We start from the raw sequence: 19,805 nt of genomic DNA, 5'->3' as shown, positions 1-19,805 counted from the left end.
CATATCATAACTCAACCTTTCCTCTAGGTGCTATTGTTACCTCATTTGATCAAATCCTCTTCATCAATCAAATAAATGATAGTACTTAAATCATATAAGAAGTTGTCTTACTAGTAACTAGGTAGGTTTAACATTAATGAAAAACAATGATTGAAACAAATTTATCATACTCGTATCAATCTATTTTCAATAGATATGCTAGGCCTTATAAAACTATTAATTTTCTACTTTTCTATCATTGTGGTTGCAAAAAAATTTGGAATAGATTTGGAAATGCTTTGAGGCATTTTAGAACTACATATTTTTTAGATCACCACTTTTTGGCACACCATGACCCTGCACACAGCCAAAAGGGAAGAAGAAAAAGATAAACACTCCAATTAAATCTATTACCTTGGATGAATTCATTGAGTTGCTAGATTGGGATTTGAAGAATCTCACATTTGAGAAAACAATAATCTTATAAGACATCTTGGCAAGAAAGAAGAGACTAGAGGAAATGTAAAGAGAGAAACAACAAAGACAAGTGTTGCATGGTATTAAAGACATATTTGTTAACGCATTCAGCATTCATCAAATTGATGAGAAAGCCCCTATTATCTCTTAGTTGCTACAAATTATTGAAAAAGTAAACTATGAGGATATCGAAACAAATGAGAAATTGTTGGCATGGTCTGAGAAGAAGTTTGAGAAAAATTGAATTGTCGACACTTGTACATAATCTAGAAGAAATTGTGAAGAAAATACAAGATCTATATAATATTCTTTATGATCTACCCAGATTTTCCAATGAAATTCAAGCTAGTATTCAGAAGATTGAGGTTGATTTGAATTCTTTGGGAAATTCTATATCTCAATCAAGTGGATCAAGTTCAATACATTACAATAGACTATTTTTTGCACAAGGGTGGTTAACTGAGCCATACAAAAAAAATTAGTTGAATGAGGGCCAAAATTATCTCCGTACAGTCCATGTTAATAACTCATTTGGAGGTAACATAATGCAAGTTAGCTTCAACAAAGGATCTAGTGTAATCAAATCATAATCTTTATATTGGTGATAGCTTGATTGACCTAGTTGAAAATTTGGAGATCAAGATTCAATTTTTGGAATTATTTAGAACCACATGGGATAATTCTATTTCCATGATCCTCCAAAATCACAAGCCATTCATTGATAAATGCAATTTGATTTTATCTGCCCAACCCCATTAGTAGATATGAGTGACAAAATCAAGGGGGATAGAAGAAGATTTGAAAGAAGAAGCAATAGAAACAGAGAAAGAAGAAGAAAAAGAAAAATGATAAACATTAAGAAGCTAGAACAAAGGTATGAAAAGTAACATCAAACTGTTTAAGTCATGTAATATATGTATTGTATAGATGAGTATGATGTAAAAAATTTGTAGTCCTATATGGCCTGAGTCATAGGCATAGGGGGAGTACTATCATTTTTTGAATTACACTGTAATGATGTAATCATGACAAAGTGTTTTTCCACTAATGTAAAATGGGGAGATTGTTGATCCCTCTAGTTTTTTTGTCTATTAGTATCAAAAACTTAATCACATAGAAGATAGTGTTAGTCGGTCATCACTGTAACTAAGTCACTCTATATAGATTGAGTCATGTATTTGTCAAGACTTGTAAATAATCTTGTATATGTTGAGCTTTATAGGAGATGATAAAGTCGATAGTTGTCAAGTATTCCTATGTAAGTTGAGTTAAGTTAATACTGGGAAAAGTAGATCAAGTGGATGCTAGGTCATATAGAAGGTGTCGAGCTAGTTGAGATCAAGTGTCAGTAGGAAGAATAATTATGATCGATCATCAGAGACAATATGTGTTGAGTAACACAATTTGAACAATAATGTTTGAAATGGTGCAAACTTTGAGGTAAACCATTTTGAGTTGACATGTAAATGCCATTTAATGATCGTATTATTTGTTACAATTTTTCTTACACATTTTGACGTGGATCATCAATCCTTATGAAGGAAAGATAACCAATTAGATGAAGAGGAAAAAAGGGAAATACCCAAGTCGTTGTTCTTATTCTGAAAGATTCTATAGATGTGTATTTAAAAGAAGATCCAAACCCTATTTGATAAGGCTACAAGAAAAGTTTTGAAGTAACAGAGTATTATAGCGACTAAGTGAAGTGGTGAAGATGAGAGTAAAACTATATCAGAAAGGAGATCGGATCAAAGAGTGGAAAGAGAATATTTTTAATCAACATTATAAGTGTAGATCGAAGGATCAGGTACTAAATCATTTTGGCAAGTGAATCAGGCTAAATATCTTAACTGAGTGCTTACTTCATTGTGAGTTTTAAATCCTTTAATCAAGGTAGACCTAATAGTCTTGTAAAGCTCTCGACAGGGAAAACCCCTCACAGGGTAGATCATCAAAAGTGATCAAATTTGTAGTCCTAATAGGAAAACTTTGTTACTATAGTAGTGAAGATTTGTGGGTGTCATCCCCACCCCACTTTTACCTTTACCCTAGAGGATTTCTAGGTAACCCAAATCTTGTGTTATGTGTTTACATTTTCATGTTGACGGATGTGATATAAAGTTACATTTATTTCAGCATTTGAAGTTTAAGATTACGTTATGCATGATCTAGATATTAGATGGATTAAGTGGTGAATGAGATTAATGTTTTTTGAAGGATAAAAGTTTTAGTGGTCCTCATTCACAACCCCCCTGAACCCCCCCCCCCCACCCCTTCCCAATAAACTTCCAAAAAATAATATGCATAATCTTTAGTTGTCAGAGGAAGTCTCCATGATGAGTGATATTGTAGAGAAAAGTATTGTCAATCTAAACTTGGGCCATAAGAATCTAAAGTGGTTATTTGAGAAGGAGAACACCATGGGAGGCCAACTAAAATGTGTTGAACTTAGAAACTATGAAGAGATAGAGTAGAGTAAATAAATTTGGGGATATTTTTCTAAGAAGGGTCTAAATTTTTATATCCATGCAATGAAAGGCCACAAAAATATTCTCTCCAATAAGTTTTATAATTCTTGGAACAAAGGTCTATTGGAGATTAGTAGTATCAAATTTTTGGTGATGTAGAACTGATTGATGAAGCAACAGACCTGGAATGTGGTGGTGTTAAAGTGGAAAGGAAAGGTACATTGGACTATAGTAAGTTTAGGCATAAGTTCTTTGAAGGAATGGAAGAACCTATTAGTGTGAGTTCTAGAAATAGGTATGGTAGGATCTCTCTCTCTAGCCCTTTTGGTGTCATTTTTTACTAGTTAATCAAGTATTTTTTTCTTGAAGTTCATTATATGACCTATCATGGGTATCATTTTCTATTGCTTACTATGCTTAGACATGGGGAAAAAGTTAACATTTTTTATTTTCTATTTTCCTCTCTGGTCAATAGTATTGTCCTACAAGAAAGCCCTCCTATTCACCAAGGGCTCATTTTTGTCCTTTATCACCATGTTTGTGCTCACCACCCAAGTTTTGGTAGATGTCTCTCACCAATAGATAACCCCAAAAGCTCCTAATTCCTTAGTGGTTATAGAAGAAATCTATGTTGATAAGTCCCAAATGGAGTCACCCCAATTTTTGGATAACCTACATTCCTCTAAAACTAAGAAAAATTATATATCTTTGGGATAATCCCTTTTGATTAAATCCCCCAAGAAGCAAAAAAAATGCTTCTGCAAAATCCAGCTCTAGTAGTACCCCTAAAAAAATTAAAAAGGTGCAAGATATTATTGGTATTGATAAAAGTGAAGGGGAGGGAAATTATGCTAATGAGGCAGAGGAGAGAAATGCAAACTTCAAATGGAAAAAGGAGAACTTTAGCTCTAGAGAGAGAAGATCTATGAGGTCAAAAAATATAAAAAGGGAAGAGTATTAAGGAAAAAATCAAGGAGGACTCCCATAATTCAAAAATTGAGGTTAAGGCAAAAGATATGGAAGTTGAGGGAATGTCAAAGAAATCTATTTTTTGCTCCTCTAATGAAGCTGATTTTGATGCAAAAGCAACATAAACTGATGATGAAACCTAGTTTCCTCAAGATAAGAAAGTGCTAGTGGACTAAGGTATTATAGAAGTTTAAGGGATTAAGATTAATAAAAAAACTGAGGTTGGAGAAATGATGAAGTCCCTTTCAAATATCTAGAGGAATTTGGAAGACTTAAAGAAGGACTAGGTGGTGCAGGAGCACATTAAATTTCAAGAAGAAAAAGATATAAAAGCTAGAGAAGCCATTTGTAATAAGTTGTCAAAGGAGGTCTTAATATGATAAATAATGTAAAAATGTTTATTTAATTGGTGAATGGATCTATTGACATCCATCTAAAGTCATTTGAGTCATTTTTATTGTATTTGGGTCAATTTGTAAAGGCTATGAAGCCATTTTTTGTCAAAAATGTAAAAGTTGCGTAAAAAAGTTGTAAAATGCAACTTTGAGAAAGTTGTTAATAATAGAATAATGATGTAAAAGGGTATATGGTTGGTGTTGGGGGTAGTTAGGAAGGTTTATAACTGTCAAATGGATATAAAAATCATTGTATGGTCGAACCAAATCAATTGGAAGAAGAGGAAATACTTTGATACATTTTTGGTGCATTTTATTGTTGTGGTTTTGATTGGTTTTTTAAGTTTTAGAGTAGTTTCCAGGCCTTTTACGGCTATGTACAGCCTGGAAACCATGTAATATAGTAATTAATATATATTATGATGAATCCTTCTTCTCATGCTTTTGGTTTGGTTCAATTTTATGAAGAAATGAATAAGTTATGGGTATTTTGGTGAAAGCGGATGTTTGCAGATTTGAGATTCGCTGAATACAGTCATGTTACAGCATGTGATGCAGACATATTTTGGAGACTCAAGATATATAATGATATTAATTGGAAATATATGTAAACTACCTTTCATTTCCAACTGGTTTGAATCATTTTTATATAGATTTGTGAAAGTTATGGGCATTTGAGTGAAAACTGGTTTTCAACAATTTTCATTGGAGTTATAGACACTGATTTGTGCTTGAAACTTTATATATGAATGAAAAAAATAAATTTCTTACATATTTGGAAACTAGACTCAAGAATTGATAATATGGAATTGGTTTGGTTTAATTTAGATTTATTTTGAGGAAGATATCTGATACCCTAGGCAGGGTTACCAGTTTTGTTTCTGGTTTACAACAGAAAATATGGGTCTTGGTTCAGAGTACATAATTTATAATCTGCTTATTGGATTGGTCTCATCTTTGGATATGTTTTATAATTACTAATTTATAAAAATTCCTCCAAAAAAAATTTCAATAAGATATTTATAACTGGAGTTATGAACAATACAATCAGACATAGCAATCTGATTGTGTGAGTGGAGATGTTGTCTTTATCGGTGTATAATGTCAGGGTTCTTTGTTGTAATCTTTGAGATGTTCTTGGTTCCTTGAGGGTGTACCAGCCTATTGTGAATCCCTTGAGTTGAACTAATATTCTTTGAAGATAAATACAAAGGGCTCTGCATCAGATTGGTATTAGAGCTTGAAGATCTTGAGTGTGTGGGTAGAGTGCCGAGGGAGGCAATCCACACCAGAACCTTGAAGAATTTGTATTTGTTTTGTTGATGAGTTTTGGTTGTAGGTGCTTATCCATCTTGCTACACATGAAGGTTGGGATGTATGGGTAGACAAGAGAAGGTCTATCATAACCATTCTCCAATGGAGATAAAGCTGGGTAGAAGGTGCATGGCACAAAGAAGGTGAGGCATCTTCCAGGATCTACTGTTGGGTAAGATGAATGGTCAAGGGCCATGGATTGGTCTAGTTGATTGCCAAGAGACTAGGGAGAGAGGCAAAGAGGAGGACTCCTAGGTGAGGCATAAGGGAGAGTTGTTTTTGGTTAGTTTGAAGCAGCAATGGTAAAGATGGATCTCTTACTGATAAGGCACCATGGAAGTTGCAGCCATTAATGCTCCACTAAAAGGAGTATTTGAGAAGATGATTTTGAGGACAGTCCTGTGTCCTTAAGGGAAAAGATGATGGTGATAAAGGCATGAAGAGGCAAAGGAAAAGATGAGGATTTTGATCTAATATTTTTTCTTGTAGGTTATTTATTCTATGTTTTCAAGGGACTTGGAAACTTTTCAAGTTTGGGAGTATGGTGCAGGAGCACATTAAATTTCAAGAAGACAAAGATATAAAAGCTAGAGAAGCCATTTGTAATAAGTTGTCAAAGGAGGTCTTAATATGATAAATAATGTAAAAATGTTTATTTAATTGGTGAATGGATCTATTGACATCCATCTAAAGTCATTTGAGTCATTTGTATTGTATTTGGGTCAAGTTGTAAAGGCTATGAAGCCATTTTTTGTCAAAAATGTAAAAGTTGCGTAAAAAAGTTGTAAAATGCAACTTTGAGAAAGTTGTTAATAATAGAATAATGATGTAAAAGGGTATATGGTTGGTCTTGGGGGTAGTTAGGAAGGTTTATAACTGTCAAATGGATATAAAAATCATTTTATGGTTGAACCAAATCAATTGGAAGAAGAGGAAATACTTTGATACATTTTTGGTGCATTTTATTGTTGTGGTTTTGATTGGTTTTTTAAGTTTTAAAGTAGTTTCCAAGAATTTTACGGCCATGTACAGCCTGGAAACCATATAATATAGTAATTAATATATAGTATGATGAATAATTCTTCTCATGCTTTTGGTTTGGTTCAATTTTATGAAGAAATGAATAAGTTATGGGCATTTTGGTGAAAGTGGATGTTTGCAGATTTGAGATTCGCTGAATACAGTCATGTTGCAGCATGTGATGTGGACATATTTTGGAGACTCAAGATCTCTAATGATATTCATTGGAAATATATGTGAACTAACTTTCATTTACAACTAGTTTGAATCATTTTTATATAGATTTGTGAAAGTTATGGGTATTTGAGTGAAAACTGGTTTTCAACAATTTTCATTGGAGTTATAGACACTGATTTGTGCTTGAAACTTTATATATGAATGAAAAAAATAAATTTCTTACATATTTGGAAACTAGACTCAAGAATGGATAATATGGAATTGATTTGGTTTAATTTAGATTTATTTTGAGGAAGATATCTGATACCCTAGGCAGGGTTACCAGTTTTGTTTCTGGTTTACGACAGAAAATATGGGTCTTGGTTCAGAGTACATAATTTATAATCTGATTATTGGATTGGTATCATATTTGGATATGTTTTATAATTACTAATTTATAACAATTCCTTTAAATTTTTTTTCAATAAGATATTTAGAACTGGAGTTATGAACAATGCAATCAGACATAGCAATCTGATTGTGTGAGTGAAGATGTTGTCTTTATCGGTGTATAATGTTAGGGTTCTTTGTTGTAATCTTTGAGATGTTCTTGGTTCCTTGAGGGTGTACCAGCCTATTTTGAATACCTTGAGTTGAACTAAGATTCCTTGAAGATAAATACAGAGGGCTCTGCATCACTAGGATAATAAATTTGATGAAATAAATCAAAAAATTGAAACTCTTAATAAATAGTTCAAAATTATGGTTATTGATCTTGAATTGGGGTGGTTGTTTCCTCTATTTGCAAAGTTTAAAAATAAATGATGAGAAAGGTTGTGCTTGGGGTCATCAATGGGAAGAGAAAAATGAAAAAGGTGAGCCAAGCTAAGGAAAAGAATTGCGAGGAGATATAGAGTGCTACCTAGATTGAGAACAAGACTAAAGAGATCATGTACCTCAATGAATATTGAGAGAAAATTAAATAGACTTAGCTTCTTTTCTTGTTTTTTTGGTACATTTTTTTGGTTTATTGTAGCTTACTTTTTTTATGTAATGTCTTACAAACATTTCTATAAACTCTTGATCATGGTAAGGTTTATGTTAACTAATTACTCTATTTATCCCCAGTGTTGTTGGGGTAGTAAGTCTTTGAACATGGTTAGTAAGGGGTAAGTGCACCAAGTTGTGGTGCCAAAAGGGGGGGTATAAGTGGACATCTTTTTTCTGAAATCAAAAATTTCTAAACTTCAACAAGAATTTGAAGATAGTTACACTCAAAAGTTTAAGATATGACAAAAACAAAAGTAGCAGTCCTTTGAATCTAGTTTCTAAACTAATATTTTTTTTTCAAAATGGTTCAGTTTTAGGTCCTCAAAAAAGGGGGCCACAGAAAGTGGTACTGTTTATTCCAAAAAAATGTAACATAGTACAAAGTGTGGCCCCCCTAAAATTTTAACTTTTTTTTTTTAAATTCTTTAATCAGTTTGGTCAATAGTTACTTAACACTATGTAGTTTATCGTAGATTTTTCGGGTAATTTTATAATTTGTATTTCTTTTTAATGAATTTTTTAACTAGACACATCCAAAAAATGACAAATATCTATGTGATCCCCCTAGAAATGATTGAAAACTAATGTAAAATCAAAACTTCTTTTTTTCAAAGTGTGTAGAATTGAGTCTAGTTTCTAAAAAACTAAGTTGTTGCAAAATTCAATGAACGAACTAAAATCTACAGCCCAATTAGTCCATGTTGGTTTTTGAAAAAAAATGGGCATCCAATCAAAAGAAATTATAGATGAAAGGCTTGAAATAGTTCAAATAAAAAATAAATTATATGATTATATAGCTAACACAGAGACCTACAATGTCATGTAACCTAATCTTATTGATGCTCAACCACAAGGAATCTTGAAGGAGAGCACACAAGAAAAATCAATCATTTTTTGTATGTTTGTAGCAAAACATGTCTCCAACTAGTTTATAGACTCCTGACCTTTGGGTTGGATCCCCAAGGAAAAACCAAGCCTTAGGATTGGTAAAATGAAAAGGTTTGAATAGCGTGTATACCCTATAGTGTGCATGTGCTATAGCACACATGCACTATTTAAATCTTTTTAAATTTGTGTCTTAATAGCATGTGCATGCTTTAGTGCACATGCACTATTGAGACTTAAATAGTGCATAGAGAGGGAAGAAGAGGGGCAGAGCAAGAGTGAGAGAGAGAGGGGGGGGGGATGGATGTGTGTGTGTTTTAGAGAGAGAGAGAGAGTAAGGGATGGGAGAGGGGAGAGAAAAAGTAGGGGATGGGAGAGAGAGGAAGTGAGAGAGAGAGAGAGAGAGAGAGAGAGAGAGAGAGAGAGTAGGGGTGGCAAAGAAAGTAGGGGATGGGAGAGAGAGAAAATGTGAGAGAGAGTATTGGTTGGGAGAGAGAGATTAAGAGTAGGGGATGGGAGAGAGAGGAAGTGTGAGAGAGAGTAAGGTTGATAGAGAGAGTATGGGATGGGAGAGAGAGATTGAGAGTAGGGGATGGTAGAGAGAGAGCAGGCAGTGGTAGAGGGAGTGAGAGAGGGAGAGAAATAGGAGGATGGGAGTGTGTGTGACAGAGAGTAGGGCATGGGAGAGAGTGTGAGAGAGAGTAGCGGTGGAAGAGAGAGAAATTAGGGGATGGGAGAGGGGAGAGAGAGTAGAGAGGGAGAGAGAGAGACAGTAGGTGGTGGGAGAGGGAGTGGGAGAGGGAGAGATAGGGGGATGGGAGTGTGTGTGAGAGATCTAGAGAGTAGGGAATGGGAGAGGAGAGAGAGAGGTGGGATGGGAGTGTGTGGGTGTGTGAAAATGAGAGAGTAGGGGATTGGAGAGAGAGAGAGAGAGAGAGAGAGAGAGAGTAGGTGATGGGAGAGAGAGAGAGTAGGCAGTGCAAGAGGGAGAGGGAGAGGGAGAGGGAGAGAGAGGGGGAATGGGAATGTGTGTGTGTGTGTGTGTGTGTGTGTGTGTGTGTGTGAGAGAGAGAGAGAGAGAGAGAGAGAGAGAGAGAGAGAGTAGGGGATGGGAGAGAGAGGAAGTGTTAGAGAGTAGGGTGTCAAAGAGAGAGTACAAGATGGGAGAGAGATTGAGAATAGGGGATGGAGAGAGAGAGAGAGAGTAGGCAGTGGCAGACAAAGAGGGAGAGGGAGAACGAGAGGGAGAGAGAGAGAAGGATGGGAGTGTATGTGTGTGAAAGAGAGAGAGAGAGTAGGGGATGGGAGAGGAGGGGGAGAGAGAGAGAGAGAGAGAGAGAGAGAGAGAGAGAGAGAGAGAGAGAGAGAGAGAAGCGCAAGAGAGAGTAGGGGATGGGGGAGAGAGAGATTAGGTGGTGGGAGAGGGAGAGAGAGGGGGGATGGAAATGTGTGTAAGGGAGAGAGAGAGAGAGAGAGTAGGGGATGGGAGAGAGTGTGAAAATGTGAGAGAGAGTAGGGGGTGGTAGAGAGAGAGTAGAGAGGGAGAGAGTGAGAGTGTGTGAGAGAGAGAGAGAGAGTGAGAGAGAGAGTAGGTGGTGCAAGAGGGAGTGGGAGAGGGAGAGTGAGTGAAAGATAGAGTAGGGGATGGAAGAGGAGAGAGATAGGGGGATGGGTGTGTGTGTGTGGGAAAGAGAGAGTAGAGGATGGGAGAGGGGAGAGAGTAGGGGATGGGAGGGAGAGAGTAGGTAGTGGGAGAGGGAGTGGGAGAGGGAGAGAGAGAGGGGGATGGGAGTGTGTGTAAAAGAGAGAGAGTAGGGGATGGGAGAGAGTGTGAGAGAGAGTAGGGATGGCAGAGAGAGTAGGGGATGGGAGAGAGAGAGAGTGAGAATAGGGGATGGGAGAGAGAGAGAGAGACAGACAGACAGACAAATAGTAGATGGTGGGAGAGGGAGAGAGAGGGGGGATGGGAGTGTGTGTGAGAGATCTAGAGAGTAGGGGATGGGAGAGGAGATAGAGAGGGGGGATGGGAGTGTGTGGGTGTGTGAAAGAGAAAGAGTAGGGGATAAGAGAGGGGGAAGAGAGAGAGAGAGAGAGAGAGAGAGAGAGAGAGAGAGAAGGATGGGGGAGAGGGAGGAGGCAGTGGGAGAGGGAGAGGGAGAGGGAGAGGGAGAGGGAGAGGGAGAGAGAGGGGGAATGGAAATGTAAGAGAGAGAGAGAGAGAGTAGGGGATGGGAGAGAGTGTGAGAGTGAGAGAGATTAGGGGGTGGCAAAGAGAGAGTATGAGATGTGAGAGAGAGAGTGAGAGTAGGGGATGGGAGAGAGTGTGTGAGAGAGTAGGGGATGGGAGACAGAGAGTAGAGAGGGAGAGAGAGAGTGAGAGAAAGAGATAGTAAGTAGTGGGAGAGGGAGTGGGAGAGGGAGAGAGAGAGAGGGGGGGATGGGAGTATGGAAGAGGGGAGAGAGAGAGAGTAGAGAGAGAGAGAAAGAGAAAGAGAGAGAGAGAGAGTAGCGGATGGGAGAGAGAGACTAGGTGGTGGGAGAGGGAGTGGGAGAGGGAGAGAGAGAGGGGGGGGATGGGAGTGTGTGTAAGAGAGAGTAGGGGATGGGAGAGAGAGAGTAGGTAGTGGGAGAGGGAGTGGGAGATGGAGAGCGAGAGAGAGAGAGGAGGAGGATGAGAGTGTGTGAGTGAGAGAGAGAGAGAGTAGGGGATGGAAGAGATAGAGTAGGCAGTGGGAGAGGAAGTAGGAGAGGGAGAGCGAGAGAGAAAGATTAGGGGATGGGAGAGGAGAGAGTGAGAGAGAGTAGGGGATAGGAGAGGAGACAGAGAGTGAGAGAGAGTAGGGGATGGGAGGCTTGAGAGAGAGTGAGAGAGAGTAGGGGATGCGAGAGAGAGTGAGAGAGAGATTAGGCGATGGGAGAGAGAGAGGGGAGGATTGGAGTGTGTGAGACAAAGAGAGTAGGGGACGGGAGAGGAGAGAGGGTTAGAGAGAGTAGGTGGTGGGAGAGGGAGAGTGAGAGAGCATAGGGGATGGAAGAGAAGAGAGAGAAAAAGATAGAGAGTAGGGGATGGGAGAGGGGAGAGAGAGCAAGAGAGAGTAGAGGATGGGAGAGGATAGAGAGTGAGAGAGTAGGGGATTGAAGAGAGAGAGTGAGAGAGAGTAGGCAATGGGAGAGGGAGAGTGAGAGAGAGTAGGCGATGGGAGAGGGAGTAGGAGAGGGAGAGAGAGAGAGAGAGTAGGGGATGGGAGAGGAGAGAGAGAGTAGGAAGAGAGAGAGTAGGGGATGGGGGATGGTGGGATAGGGAGAGATGTATTTTCACATAGAGCATACACACTATAGTGCATACATGCTTTATAGTGTGTATGTGATATAGTGCGTATGCACTATGTGAAATCACCAAAAAATGGTCAGAAAGCAAGTTTGGGTCCCTTTTGATCCATATTCTGCTTTTTGTCTATTGTGCATTCTATTGTTCCGACAAAAAACATAGGTTTCAAGCTATTGGAAGTTAGCAAGCACTATTTGAATTTTTTTGAAAAGGTTAGTGCAATCCTTTTTAAATATTGTTTGTTGATATATAGAGACAAATTTGATTATAATTTGACATGTTTAATATATAGTGAATTCATTGAAATTTGTATGTTTGAATGAATTTTTATTTGGAAATGGTTTGAAATTTGGCAAGTTGTTTGATATATATTGTGTACTCATTGAAATAATTATAATTTTTATATGTATTTGAATGATTTGTAATTTACAAATTGTAAGCAATTTAGATGTTTGAATAATTTGACATGTAGAAATCATCATCATGCCAAGGAAGAAACCAAAAACTCAAAAAAATGAAGAGAGGGAGAGAGATTTGGAAATTAAAAGAGATAAAATGTTACTACTATGTGAAGAAAGAAAATTGAAAATCAATAATGAAGAATTGACTTTTGAAGAGGAACAAGAACCACTAATACAAAGAAACAAAGAGGAAGAATTGGAAAGACAAAGAGAACGACTGAGACTGTTACGCTCAAGAATACAACTAAATTGTGAAGCTACACTATCCTCCAATATTGGATTCATATCATCCTCTCATGTTGAAGAGACACTAATTTGTAGATCTGACGATCTACACACTCCATCATGTCATGTTGAAGGCACAACATCAACATATCAAGTAGGTGATATTCCATCTTTTGCATCTTATTGCTAAGGCACATCACCTTTAGTTAAAGGTACGCAATACACTTAACCTTTTGTTGATGTTCAAAATTTTGAGGGAATGGAAGAGATTATAACACCTTCTAGAATTCATTTTAGAAGACCAAAATATTTGATTGATATTGATGCTAGCATTTTGAAATCAGTGCCTGACAAGATTAGCAAGCATACTTGTCAAAGAAAAGTTAATCATATGTGGAGATTATTCTTTGAAGAATTAAATATTATATGTCAATGCCAATTATTTGTTGAAATGATGAAGAATTTTAAATTTAGGCCTATCATGAAGATTCTTGGGATAAGAATGATGGATGATTCAAATGAAAAAAGCATTGTAAAGAATCTAATGAGTGCTTATTCAAAAATGGGTTCTAAATTATACACCAAATATAGTAATATCACAAGATGAGTGCTTACATTGACAATAATAAGTACCCAAATAAAGAAATCTAGACTCGTGAGAAATAAGAAAAATATTAAAAAGTGGTAGAGGTACTCTAAGGAGAGCCATGCTAAGGCATGAGAGATTGGAAGATCCAACAAAAAATGAGTTATGAACATTTAGCAGTAAACTAATGCAAAAGGATAAAGAAATTAGTGAACCTTTGCAATCATTGATCAAATAGTTTTGGAAAAATAACACATGTGTTTCCCCTAATCAAAGAGATGTTGTAAGAAGGAGGATTGGTAGCCAAAATTAAGACCCACATGTGAAACATTTTTTGGACTCAACTCAAACACAATTTTTTGCAAAATTTATTGGTACATATCCTCAAATTCAAATAAGTCAAAGACTTTTTAAGATGGATAAATCTTTTATGTGAAGATAAATCACACACCCACAACTTGTTGTAGGATACATATTGAATTTTCTAACCATTTTGATGTTTTTAGGCATATATCTGTGTTTTTGCATTCTAAGTTTGTTTTGCGGGATTGTGACATGAATGAGCCACCAAGATCTTCAAGGGAATTCATATCCAACATTTTATGTGAAATAGGGGATGACCAACAATTTTACAAGACATCATGCTTGGATGGTACATGTTTATTTTGTGGTTCTTTGCAACTTTTATCAACTTGTGAACATATGGATAGTACACATGTAATTGGAAATGAAATAGTAGATTATATAAAATTTAAGATAGTGACATATTCTCTAAAAGATAGGAAATAGGGTAAAAGATGTTATTTAGTCATTGAAAAGATTCTAGTGTATGAGTTCATGAAGCTTTTTTGTGAAAAGATTAGTTATAAGTATGCAAGGCATACACATAGAGCTCGATGGTTGGATTTGCAATTCAAGTTGTACTAGGATATGTTTCCACTAGATACCATTGTTTCAGTTGTAGAATTCATAGAGAACTACACACTACAACCACAAAATGAGGTGCAAGCAAAGTGTTGTACTTCTCAACAAGTTTCCATATTTGTTCACATAACATTCATGCATTCACCTACAAGTACAGAGAATGATAGGAAGATTTTGAGGGAGTACCATTTTTACATCAGCAATGATCAATCACAATCTATGGAGTTTGTACATGGTTGTTTTCAACTATTTTATAAAAGATTTGGCTAACAGGGGCATACCATATTGTCAGCACATTATTTAGTCAGACAATTGCACATCTCAATTCAAGAATGCATGATTGTTCTATTGGTTGAGTAGGATGCACAAGTTGTGTAGAATTCAACATATGTGGAATTTCATAGAGGCTAGTTATGGAAAGGAAGAGCACAATGGTGTAGGCACATGCATCAAAATAGCCTTAGCTCATGAAGAACTAATATACAAAGATGGAGCAATATTGACAGATGCAAAATCCATCATTCAGTGGTGTAATGCTATAATAGGTCCAGGTAAGGAAGGTGAGTCTATGGTTCATAGATTTTTTTGGTTGATAGATAATACTAACATTGCACCATATGAGGATTGTTGCACATTAACAAGATAAAGTGAGTTGCACTCTTTTAGAAGCTCTGATGCAAGTATATGGAGTATCCACACATAAAAAATGGCATGCTATTGTCCATCATGTGCAGAGGAAAATTGGGATGACTATGAGTCGACTGAATGGGTGGACAAATGAGATATATGAGTTTTGGACCCAATTAACACCTATCATTCCCCACAAGCATTGGAAATGGTAGAGATGGATTACTCTATAGACTTTGGCCACTTATCTGATCTAGTACAACCTGGTAATATATATATATATATATATATATATATATCTTTGCAATTTCAATATGTAACTTTATAACTTTTACCTAAGTATTTTTTGAATTAATGACCACATTTTGTACATTTATTTCTGCAGGCCATATTTTTGTTATTATTTCACCTAAAGACAATGAAGAAGGGATAGATTATTATTTGTGTCATTGTGTCCAAGCCAAACAAAAATTGGATCACTTAGTTATAGATGGTGAAGGTTTAGAGTACCGTATCAGTGCGATGGTTGTAATCGGCACATGGCTTAGACAATATTCTATGAAGAACCCTTACTTGAGGATTGGAAAATAGAGAGGAAGATTCTTCATTATTCAAACCTTATTGTCACATCAAATGTCCACTTGATAAAATATGGTGGAAAACCATATAATAATTTTCTTTGAAAAGTTCGTGAGTCAGACCATGAGGCAATACTTGAGACATTAAAATGTAGAGAAGATCTAGTTGGTTCATTAAATTAAATTGGGAGAGAGGGAGAGAGAGAAAGAGTGGTCAATTGGATCCTTGGTGTCATTATAAGCTAGGATACCAAATTGAACCAAAGATCAAATTTGAGGAATTTGAGTTATTTTGTATGCAACAAGTAGTTTGTAGGTCTTTAGATAGATTTAAATTCCTTGGGGTCTTTGGGAAAAGATTTAGGTGTCTAGAAGATCAAAGGAAGCTGCAAGGAATTGGAGTTTCCCTTTCTACCATTCCCTTCAAATTCATTGAATTCCTCTTCCTTGCCTATTTCTGCAATTGTATGTTATTTGCCTACTAAATGTGGACTGTCACTCACCCAAATACAATGTTGCATCCTCTCCCAAAAGACTATCCACATGACAAGGTGTGTATTGTTATTATGTGTAAGTGATGAGATAAGTTTAAATAATAGATTCTATGTTTTGATTTTTTCAGAATATAGATACATTATTTGAATTTATATTAGATTCTTTAATAGGACCCATTTTCAGATTAGTCATTTGAATAAGTGAAAGTTTAGAATGTGTTGTTTAGATCAAATTGTAATGAAAGAACATGAAAATTGTTAGAATGTGAATTCTTTGTGATGTAAGGTCATGATTGTGTCCATGTAATGAGAAACTTGAAACTGGAAAAAGCAAAGATATAATGGGAGAAGTTTCCAAGACTCATCAAGCCATTCAGTAAGCCGCTTGATCATTGCTAGAATCTCAAAAAAATAATTATTTGCATTTGGAACATTGTTAACAAAAATGATATTATGAGTAATATGCTTTTATCTTTTTTTTTTTTTTGTCATCTGTAATTATTTCAGATAAACTCCAAAACAAATTTATTTTCGAATCATAAACTTATAAAACCCATCTTATATTGCTAGATTGAATTTTGATGTGTTATCATATAAGATATATATAAATATATGAGAAGTTTAAATTAGCTGAATCTATTGGGATAATTTGTATTGTAATGGATAGTTTTAAAATTCATTTGAAGAATATAAAGGGGCATAAGTGATGCAGGTCATTAGAAAAAAAAATATCTTCACTGGAAATGGAATTAGGAGCAGCAAGAGTTGTGAGTGGAATGAAGATGAATGGAGTGGAGAAAGCAAATAAATCTTCTACCAAAAAAGCATTTGTTGTGGTGGGAATCAATAGTGGTTTTAGCAGTACAAAATGACGTGATTTTTTCTGACACACTTGGATGCCACAAGGTCAACACCTATACTCAATTAAAACACTTGTAACAATTGTAAGTTTTTTAATTTGAATATTACTATGTCTTTTTTGAAGCCCATGAATAAAATGGGAAATGGGAAATGAGAATGGGAGGGGAAATGTTGAAGAAGTTGGAGGAGGAGAAGGGGATAGTGATAAGGTTTGTGATTGGGTACAATGCTACACCCGGTGGCATTTTGGATCGTGCAATTGAAGAAGAACATATAGAACATAATGATTTCCTTAGACTCAAACATGTTGAAGGCTACCATCAGCTCTCAAAAAAGACCAAGATCTACTTCTCTATAGCACTCGCTAAATGGGATGTTGATTTCTATGTTAAAGTTGTTGATGACATGCATGTCAATCTAGGTACATTATCATCATTCATGGTTTGATCTAAATAGTATATTTTATGTTATAATTTGTTCAGATAGTTCATGTATTTGTCTTTTGAGTAGAACTTATTTGTTGTTTTCATTTGAGATGGGTAATTCTACATAAAAAGCTAGTGCCATTTTATATGGTGTTTAAATTTTATATCTATCTTAAAAATCTAACATTTTTTACATTTGTGTAATATTTTAATTTGAAGATAATTGAGAATTCATTGATAAGCATAAAGAAGAAACAATTTGAAAATTCTAAAACATAACTAAAGAATTAGAATCTGTCATGTGGTATGACAACCCTTTCAGATGGGATCATCATAATTACCATTTCAAAGTGAATGAATTCTCTACCTCATAAAATGAATACAATAAATGGTAATGGAGATGAAAATTCATACGAGCCATATAGTAAGTATATCTTACATGTATAATTATTAAAGAATATAAAGTAAAATTTGTTGAATGATGTCTGTGACACCTGCAAAAAGAGCACCAAATGATGTAGGAATATTCTTTTTCCTTGTACATTTTATGGCTGAGCATGAAAAATCCTATAGAAGTTCATTGAGAAAAACTTGGTGAAGATATAGTTGTTTTATGATTAAGTATAAATTAAATGATTTCTTAGTAAATTATGCAAATCAGCTATGGATGTTGGAAGTTTTTATGGACTAAAGTGGAGTTTGGGTATGCTAGAATGGAGTTAGCCCTTGATCATTTTAATTCTTCAATAACTAGGTAGAAGGTATTTGAAAACATGATAATTTGGCCTTGTCCTTTGGAAATTTTGGAAGTTTGCCAGGGAAAACTTAATTTTGAACTAGGATTTCTAGGCCTAAGTTAGGGATATTGATCCTTTGAAGGTGTTGGGTCCTTGAAAGTGCATGAATACTAGTGGTTTAGTCCTAGAAATGATGAATAAGTCTAAGTTTGAAGTCATGAAACCTTTTTACTTGTTTTGCCTTAATTGGCCTAGTTGAGGGCAAGTGTCCCTAAAGCCATATTTTGATCCAATTTTTCCAAGAGCTCTAATAAAAGGGAAGGACCTTAGGAGAGTGGAGTCCACTTGGATAAGTAAATGTCATCATTTGGAAAAGGTTGGTAACCAAGACATCATCCTGAAGTGGGTTTGGGTACCCTTAGAGGTTTAAGAAACAAGTGGCAAAAGTAGGCTGTGTGCTCTACATCAATAAGGGTCTTTAGACCTAGGTGTGATATCTAGGGTGTAGGAAGTCACAATGTATTTAGAAGAGTCACTAATTGGCCTAAAAGTCAAAACATACCTTACCATAGGGAAATGAGCAACTTAAGGGATAAGTGTCTAGCTTAGGGAAGGGTCCCTAGCGTGGAATTGTTAAGCAATAGCCCATTTAACAAGTTGGAAGTGTTACAAAGTATTTTGCATGTAGTAGAAGTTTGAATTATATAGGTAGGGATAGAAAAGAGTAAAGAACATATGAAGCAAATGAATTGAACAATGCACATTTTGGTTCATCTTAAATGATGAAGCATATTGAGATCTGACTTTCTTTAAAAGGGTTCAAAGGTAGATTGAAGGTCATCATCAACATTATTTTTGTTTAACATAACCTTTCAATATGTTGCTCTTAAGTTTTACTTAGTAAGAATTAAGTATAAATCTACATAAAAATCCATTTGTATTGTGGCTCATATCTCTTAGTGGTGTAGGAGCACTCTCACATGGAATGATGAAATAAGGGTGTTTGGGCCTATTGGGTTCACATTTAAGCCTTTTGTGTGGCTCATTATCAATTTGGGTATATTATGAACTCATTGCTCAATGAGGTCACAAGTGAAAAATTTATGTAATTTGAATGCATATACTTATAATATAGGGTATATTAGTTTTTTTCGGTCAATCTAGACTCATTTTAATGGTTAAAATTCCATTTAGGAACTAAAATGTAAAAAATGCATTAAAAGTGCAAAAGTTGTTATGCAACTTTGCAACTTTTTGCATAACTAAGCAAAAATGCTTCTAATATTTCCTCCAATGGTCACAACCTTTCAAATATGGTTGGATCAGTTGGGAAATACCTTCAAATAGCCCTTTTAGGTGGGTGGAAGGTACAATGTACATTTTTGGCATTGAAATCAATAAAAAGAACCTTGTTTTCTACATTCTAGGTTGTTTTTTCGCATGGTACAGATGTGTACGGATGCCTAGGGATCTATTCTTGGCATGGTTGGAAAGATATTTGAATAAAATTTCTAATTCAATTTGTTTGAGGTCTTCAAACATTGTAGAACTCAAGTTATTCCTATTTTAGTGCCGATAGCCCGAAATTCAAGGGTTTCAAGGGTTTTGATTGAAATCAAGATATAATGTGAGATTCCACCATAGGAAAGTCATGGCCTTTGGTGGAATCCTTTTAATTTTAATGCACTTTAATATGCTTTTGGTTTTAGGTGATAAGATGCAGGGAGAAGGAAGAAACATGATGCCCTAGATGCATATACCTTGTATGCATCAATACACAAACCTATTGCCCCAGCATTTTTAAGGCCTCAAAACTCCATATTATGGTCTATAACTTGGTAATCAG

The 19,805-nt window shown here is 35.7% G+C and overlaps 1 pseudogene; it reads left to right on the top strand.

Moving 5' to 3' along the window:
• The window catches only part of LOC149579483 (putative beta-1,3-galactosyltransferase 8), a 51,590-nt pseudogene extending 34,346 nt beyond the window's left edge, over positions 1–17,244 (top strand).
• The last annotated feature ends 2,561 nt before the right edge of the window (positions 17,245–19,805 follow it).

Source organism: Cupressus sempervirens, chromosome 1 (genome assembly GCF_028749045.1).
Source record: "Cupressus sempervirens isolate cs-2001-9-10 chromosome 1, ASM2874904v1, whole genome shotgun sequence".
Taxonomy (NCBI): Eukaryota; Viridiplantae; Streptophyta; class Pinopsida; order Cupressales; family Cupressaceae; genus Cupressus; species Cupressus sempervirens.
Note: the sequence above shows the minus strand (reverse complement) of the source record. Positions and strands in the feature narration are given on the sequence as shown.